Source organism: Mixophyes fleayi, chromosome 4 (assembly GCF_038048845.1).
Source record: "Mixophyes fleayi isolate aMixFle1 chromosome 4, aMixFle1.hap1, whole genome shotgun sequence".
NCBI lineage: Eukaryota > Metazoa > Chordata > Amphibia > Anura > Limnodynastidae > Mixophyes > Mixophyes fleayi.
This window is the reverse complement of record NC_134405.1, coordinates 284,057,035-284,062,034: the sequence shown is the minus strand read 5'-3', so window position 1 is coordinate 284,062,034 and position 5,000 is coordinate 284,057,035. Positions and strand designations below refer to the sequence as shown.

Here is a 5,000-nt window from a genome sequence, read left to right as displayed (position 1 = left end):
ACTAACCAGGCCCAGCTCTGCTTAGCTTCCAAGATCAGACAAGATTGGGCTTGTTCAGGGTGGTGTGGCTGTAGGTATTGGTTTCCTATTGACCTACATCTCTTATACATCTCAAAACCAGCATTGAACGAGGCCGGAACAAGAGAGAAAAACAAAAGCCTACAGCACTTGGTATTTCCAGGTGGTCTCCCATCCAAGTACTAACCAGGCCCAGCCCTGCTTAGCTTCCAAGATCAGACGAGGTTGGGCTTGTTCAGGGTGGTGTGGCTGTAGGTATTGTTTTCCTATTGACCTACATCTCTTATACATCTCAAAACCAGCATTGAAGGAAGCCGGAAAAAGAGAGAAAAAAAAAAAGCCTATAGCACCTGTTATTCCCAGGTGGTCTCCCATCCAAGTACTAACCAGGCCCGGCCCTGCTTAGCTTCCAAGATCAGGCTTGTTCAGGGTGGTGTGGCTGTAGGTATTGGTTTCCTATTGACCTACATCTCTTATACATCTCAAAACCAGCATTGAAGGAAGCCGGAACAAGAGAGAAAAAAAAAAGGCCTACAGCACCTGGTATTCCCAGGTGGTCTCCTATCCAAGTACTAACCAGACCTGGCCCTGCTTAGTTTCCAAGATCAGACGAGATTGGGCTTGCTCAGGGTGGTGTGACTGTAGGTATTGGTTTCCTAATGACCTACATCTCTTATACATCTCAAAACCAGCATTGAAGGAAGCCGGAACAAGAGAGAAAAAAAAAGTCCTACAGCACCTGGTATTCACAGGTGGCCTCTTATCCAAGTACTAACCAGGCCCGGCCCTGCTTAGCTTCCAAGATCAGATGAGATTGGGCTTGTTCAGGGTGGTGTGGCTGTAGGTTTTGGATGCTTAATGACCTACATCTCTTATACATCTCAAAACCAGCATTAAGGAAGCCAGAACAAATGAGAAAAAAAAAAAAAGGCCTACAGCACCTGGTATTCCCAGGTGGTCTCCCATCCAAGTACTAACCAGGCCCGTCCCTGCTTAGTTTCCAAGATAAGACGAGATTGTGCTTGTTCAGGGTAGAGTGGCTGTAGATATTGGTTTCCTAATGACCTACATCCCTTATACATCTCAAAACCAGCATTGAAGGAAGCCAGAACAAGAGAGAAAAAAAAAAAGCCTACAGCACTTGGTATTCCCAGGTGTTCTCCCATCTAAGTACTAAGCAGGCCTGGCCCTGCTTAGCTTCCAAGATCAGATGAGATTCTGCTTGTTCAGGTTGGAGTGGCTGTAGATATTGTTTTCCTAATGACCTACATCCCTTATACATCTCAAAACCAGCATTGAAGGAAGCCGGAACAAGAGAGAAAAAAAAAAAGCCTACAGCACCTGGTATTCCTAGGTGGTCTCCCATCTAAGTACTAACCAGGTCTAGCCCTGCTTAGCTTCCAAGATAAGACAAGATTGGGCTTGTTCAGGGTGGTGTGCCAGTAGATATTGGTTTCCTAATGAGCTACATCTCTTATACATCTCGAAACCAGCATTAAAGGAAGCCGGAACAAGAGAGAGAAAAAAAAAAAAAGCCTACAGCACCTGGTATTCCCAGGTGGTCTCCCATCCAAGTACTAACCAGGCCTGGCCCTGCTTAGCTTCCAAGATCAGATGAGATTGGTTTTGTTCAGGGTGGTGTGGCTGTAGGTATTTGTTGGCTATTGACCTACATCTCTTATAATCTCAAAACCAGCATTGAAGGAAGCCGGAACAAGAGAGAAAAAAAAAAAGGCCTACAGCACCTGGTATTCCCAGGTGGTCTGCCATTCAAGTACTAACCAGGTCCGGCCCAGCTTAGCTTCCAAGATCAGACGAGATTGGGCTTGTTCAGGGTGGTGTGGCTGTAGGTATTGGATTTCTATTGACCTACATCTCTTATACATCTCAAAACCAGCATTGAAGGAAGCCGGAACAAGAGAGAAAAAGAAAAGGCCTACAGCACCTTGTATTCCCAGGTGGCCTCCCATCCAAGTACTAACCAGGCCTGGCTCTGCTTAGCTTTCAAGATCAGATGAGATTGTGCTTGTTCAGGGTGGTGTGGCTGTAGGTATTGGTTTTCTAATGACCTACATCTCTTATACATCTGAAAACAAGCATTGAAGTAAGTTAGAACAAGAGAGATAAAAAAAAAGGCCTACAGCACCTGGTATTCCCCCATCCAAGTACTAACCAGGCCTGGCCCTGCTTAGCTTTCAATATCAGACGAGATTGGGCTTGTTCAGGGTGGTGTGGCTGTAGGTATTGGTTTCCTATTGACCTACATCTCTTATACATCTCAAAACCAGCATTGAAGGAGGCCGGAACAAGAGAGAAAAAAAAAAGCCTACAGCACCTGGTATTCCCAGGTGGTCTCCCATTTAAGTACTAACCAGGCCTGGCTCTGCTTAGCTTCCAAGATCAGATGAGATTGGGCTTGCTCAGGGTGGTGTGACTCTAGGTATTGGTTGCTTAATGACCTACATCTCTTATACATCTCAAAACCAGCATTAAGGAAGCCGGAACAAAAGAGAGAAAAGAAAAAAAGGCCTACAGCACCTGGTATTCCCAGGTGGTCTCCCATCCAAGTACTAACCATGCCCGACCCTGCTTAGTTTCCAAGATCAGACGATATTGGGCTTGTTCAAGGTGGTGTGCTGTAGGTATTGGTTTCCAAATGAACTACATCTCTTATACATCTCAAAACCAGCATTAAAGGAAGCCGGACCAAGAGAGAAAAAAAAAAAGCCTACAGCACCTAGTATTCCCAGGTGGTCTGCCATTCAAGTACTAACCAGGCCTGGCCCTGCTTAGCTTCCAAGATCAGATGAGATTGGGCTTGTTCAGGGTGGTGTGGCTGTAGGTATTGGTTTCCTAATGACCTACATCTCTTATACATCTGAAAACCAGCATTGAAGGAAGCCGGAACAAGAGAGAAAAAAAAAGGCCTACAGCACCTGGTATTCCCAGGTGGCCTCTTATCCAAGTACTAACCAGGCCCGGCCCTGCTTAGCTTCCAAGATCAGACGAGATTGGGCTTGTTCAGGGTGGTGTGGCTGTAGGTATTGGTTTCCTATTGACCTACATCTCTTATACATCTCAAAACCAGCATTAAAGGAAGCCAGAACAAGAGAGAAAAAAAAAGTACTAACCAGGCCCGGACCTGCTTAGCTTTCAAGATCAGACGAGATTGGGCTTGTTCAGGGTGGTGTGGATGTAGGTATTGGTTTCCTATTGACCTACATCTCTTATACATCTCAAAACCAGCATTAAAGGAAGCCGGAACAAGAAAGAGAAAAAAAAAAAGACCTACAGCACCTGGTATTCCCAGGTGGTCTCCCATCCAAGTACTAACCAGGCCTGGCCCTGCTTAGCTTCCAAGATCAGATGAGATTGGGTTTGTTCAGGGTGGTGTGGCTGTAGGTATTGGTTTGCTATTGACCTACATCTCTTATAATCTCAAAACCAGCATTGAAGGTAGCCGGAACAAGAGAGAAAAAAAAAAGGCCTACAGCACCTGGTATTCCCAAGTGGTCTGCCATTCAAGTACTAACCAGGTCCGGCCCAGCTTAGCTTCCAAGATCACACGAGATTGGGCTTGTTCAGGGTGGTGTGGCTGTAGGTATTGGATTTCTATTGACCTACATCTCTTATACATCTCAAAACCAGCATTGAAGGAAGCCGGAACAAGAGAGAAAAAAAAAATGCCTACAGCACCTGGTATTCCCAGGTGGTCTCCCATCCAAGTACTAACCAGGCCCGGCCCTGCTTAGCTTCCAAGATCAGACGAGATTGGGCTTGTTCAGGGTGGTGTGGCTGTAGGTATTGGTTTCCTATTGACCTACATCTCTTATACATCTCAAAACCAGCATTAAAGGAAGCCAGAACAAGAGAGAAAAAAAAAGTACTAACCAGGCCCGGACCTGCTTAGCTTTCAAGATCAGACGAGATTGGGCTTGTTCAGGGTGGTGTGGATGTAGGTATTGGTTTCCTATTGACCTACATCTCTTATACATCTCAAAACCAGCATTGAAGGAAGTCGGAACAAGAGAGAAAAAAAAAAAGGCCTACAGCACCTGGTATTCCCAGGTGGTCTCGCATCCAAGTACTAACCAGGCCCGGCTCTGCTTAGCTTCCAAGATCAGACGAGATTGGGCTTGTTCAGGGTGGTGTGGCTGTAGGTATTGGTTTTCTATTGACCTACATCTCTTATACATCTCAAAACCAGCATTGAAGGAGGCCGGAACAAGAGAGAAAAAAAAAAGCCTACAGCACCTGGTATTTCCAGGTGGTCTCCTATCTAAGTACTAACCAGGCCCAGCCCTGCTTAGCTTCCAAGATCAGAAGAGATTGGGCTTGTTCAGGGTGGTGTGGCTGTAGGTATTGTTTTCCTATTGCCCTACATCTCTTATACATCTAAAAACAAGCATTGAAGGAAGCCGGAACAAGAGAGAAAAAAAAAAGGCCTACAGCACCTGGTATTCCCAGGTGGGCTCCCATCAAAGTACTAACCAGGTCCGGCCCTGCTTAGCTTCCAAGATCAGACGAGATTGGGCTTGTTCAGGTTAGTGTGGCTGTAGGTATTTGTTTGTTATTGACCTACATCTCTTATACATCTCAAAACCAGCATTGAAGGAAGCCGGAACAAGAGAGAAAAAAAAAAGCCTACAGCACCTGGTATTATCAGGTGGTCTCCCATCCAAGTACTAAACAGGCCCAGCCCTGCTTAGCTTCCAAGATCAGATGAGATTCTGCTTGTTCAGGTTGGAGTGGCTGTAGATATTGTTTTCCTAATGACCTACATCTCTTATACATCTCAAAACCAGCATTGAAGGAAGCCGGAACAAGAGAGAAAAAAAAAAAGCCTACAGCACCTGGTATTCCCAGGTGGTCTCCCATCCAAGTGCTAACCAGGCCTGACCCTGCTTAGCTTCCAAGATCAGACGATATTGGGCTTGTTCAAGGTGGTGTGCTGTAGGTATTGGATTTCAAATGAACTACAT

General features: G+C 45.6%; 4 non-coding genes and 18 pseudogenes across 4 annotated transcripts in view; all 22 read right to left on the bottom strand.

The window, feature by feature from the left end:
* Positions 1-76, bottom strand: part of LOC142153344 (5S ribosomal RNA) — a 119-nt gene extending 43 nt beyond the window's left edge. Inside the window, exon 1 of the ribosomal RNA XR_012691480.1 lies at positions 1-76. This exon is cut by the window's left edge and continues 43 nt beyond it. This is a non-coding gene — a ribosomal RNA (5S ribosomal RNA).
* Positions 77-156: 80 nt separating this feature from the next.
* Positions 157-275, bottom strand: LOC142153996 (5S ribosomal RNA; annotated as a pseudogene).
* An 81-nt stretch (positions 276-356) lies between these two features.
* Positions 357-465, bottom strand: LOC142155372 (5S ribosomal RNA; annotated as a pseudogene).
* Positions 466-546: 81 nt separating this feature from the next.
* Positions 547-665, bottom strand: LOC142154468 (5S ribosomal RNA; annotated as a pseudogene).
* An 80-nt stretch (positions 666-745) lies between these two features.
* Positions 746-864, bottom strand: LOC142154172 (5S ribosomal RNA; annotated as a pseudogene).
* Positions 865-947: 83 nt separating this feature from the next.
* Positions 948-1,066, bottom strand: LOC142154892 (5S ribosomal RNA; annotated as a pseudogene).
* Positions 1,067-1,347: 281 nt separating this feature from the next.
* On the bottom strand, positions 1,348-1,466 carry LOC142155580 (5S ribosomal RNA; annotated as a pseudogene).
* Positions 1,467-1,551: 85 nt separating this feature from the next.
* Positions 1,552-1,670, bottom strand: LOC142156392 (5S ribosomal RNA). Its single transcript, XR_012692459.1, has one exon. It is a non-coding gene; the product is annotated as a 5S ribosomal RNA (ribosomal RNA).
* Positions 1,671-1,751: 81 nt separating this feature from the next.
* Positions 1,752-1,870, bottom strand: LOC142153872 (5S ribosomal RNA; annotated as a pseudogene).
* An 81-nt stretch (positions 1,871-1,951) lies between these two features.
* On the bottom strand, positions 1,952-2,070 carry LOC142154883 (5S ribosomal RNA; annotated as a pseudogene).
* Positions 2,071-2,341: 271 nt separating this feature from the next.
* LOC142154581 (5S ribosomal RNA) lies at positions 2,342-2,460 on the bottom strand (annotated as a pseudogene).
* Positions 2,461-2,544: 84 nt separating this feature from the next.
* LOC142154964 (5S ribosomal RNA) lies at positions 2,545-2,662 on the bottom strand (annotated as a pseudogene).
* An 81-nt stretch (positions 2,663-2,743) lies between these two features.
* On the bottom strand, positions 2,744-2,862 carry LOC142154040 (5S ribosomal RNA; annotated as a pseudogene).
* Positions 2,863-2,942: 80 nt separating this feature from the next.
* On the bottom strand, positions 2,943-3,061 carry LOC142153985 (5S ribosomal RNA; annotated as a pseudogene).
* Positions 3,062-3,303: 242 nt separating this feature from the next.
* Positions 3,304-3,422, bottom strand: LOC142155153 (5S ribosomal RNA). The gene has a single exon (XR_012691704.1). It is a non-coding gene; the product is annotated as a 5S ribosomal RNA (ribosomal RNA).
* Positions 3,423-3,502: 80 nt separating this feature from the next.
* LOC142154322 (5S ribosomal RNA) lies at positions 3,503-3,621 on the bottom strand (annotated as a pseudogene).
* An 81-nt stretch (positions 3,622-3,702) lies between these two features.
* On the bottom strand, positions 3,703-3,821 carry LOC142153697 (5S ribosomal RNA). The gene has a single exon (XR_012691558.1). It is a non-coding gene; the product is annotated as a 5S ribosomal RNA (ribosomal RNA).
* Positions 3,822-4,061: 240 nt separating this feature from the next.
* On the bottom strand, positions 4,062-4,180 carry LOC142153788 (5S ribosomal RNA; annotated as a pseudogene).
* Positions 4,181-4,260: 80 nt separating this feature from the next.
* Positions 4,261-4,379, bottom strand: LOC142153767 (5S ribosomal RNA; annotated as a pseudogene).
* An 81-nt stretch (positions 4,380-4,460) lies between these two features.
* On the bottom strand, positions 4,461-4,579 carry LOC142154114 (5S ribosomal RNA; annotated as a pseudogene).
* Positions 4,580-4,659: 80 nt separating this feature from the next.
* On the bottom strand, positions 4,660-4,778 carry LOC142155223 (5S ribosomal RNA; annotated as a pseudogene).
* An 81-nt stretch (positions 4,779-4,859) lies between these two features.
* Positions 4,860-4,977, bottom strand: LOC142155331 (5S ribosomal RNA; annotated as a pseudogene).
* Positions 4,978-5,000: the final 23 nt, after the last annotated feature.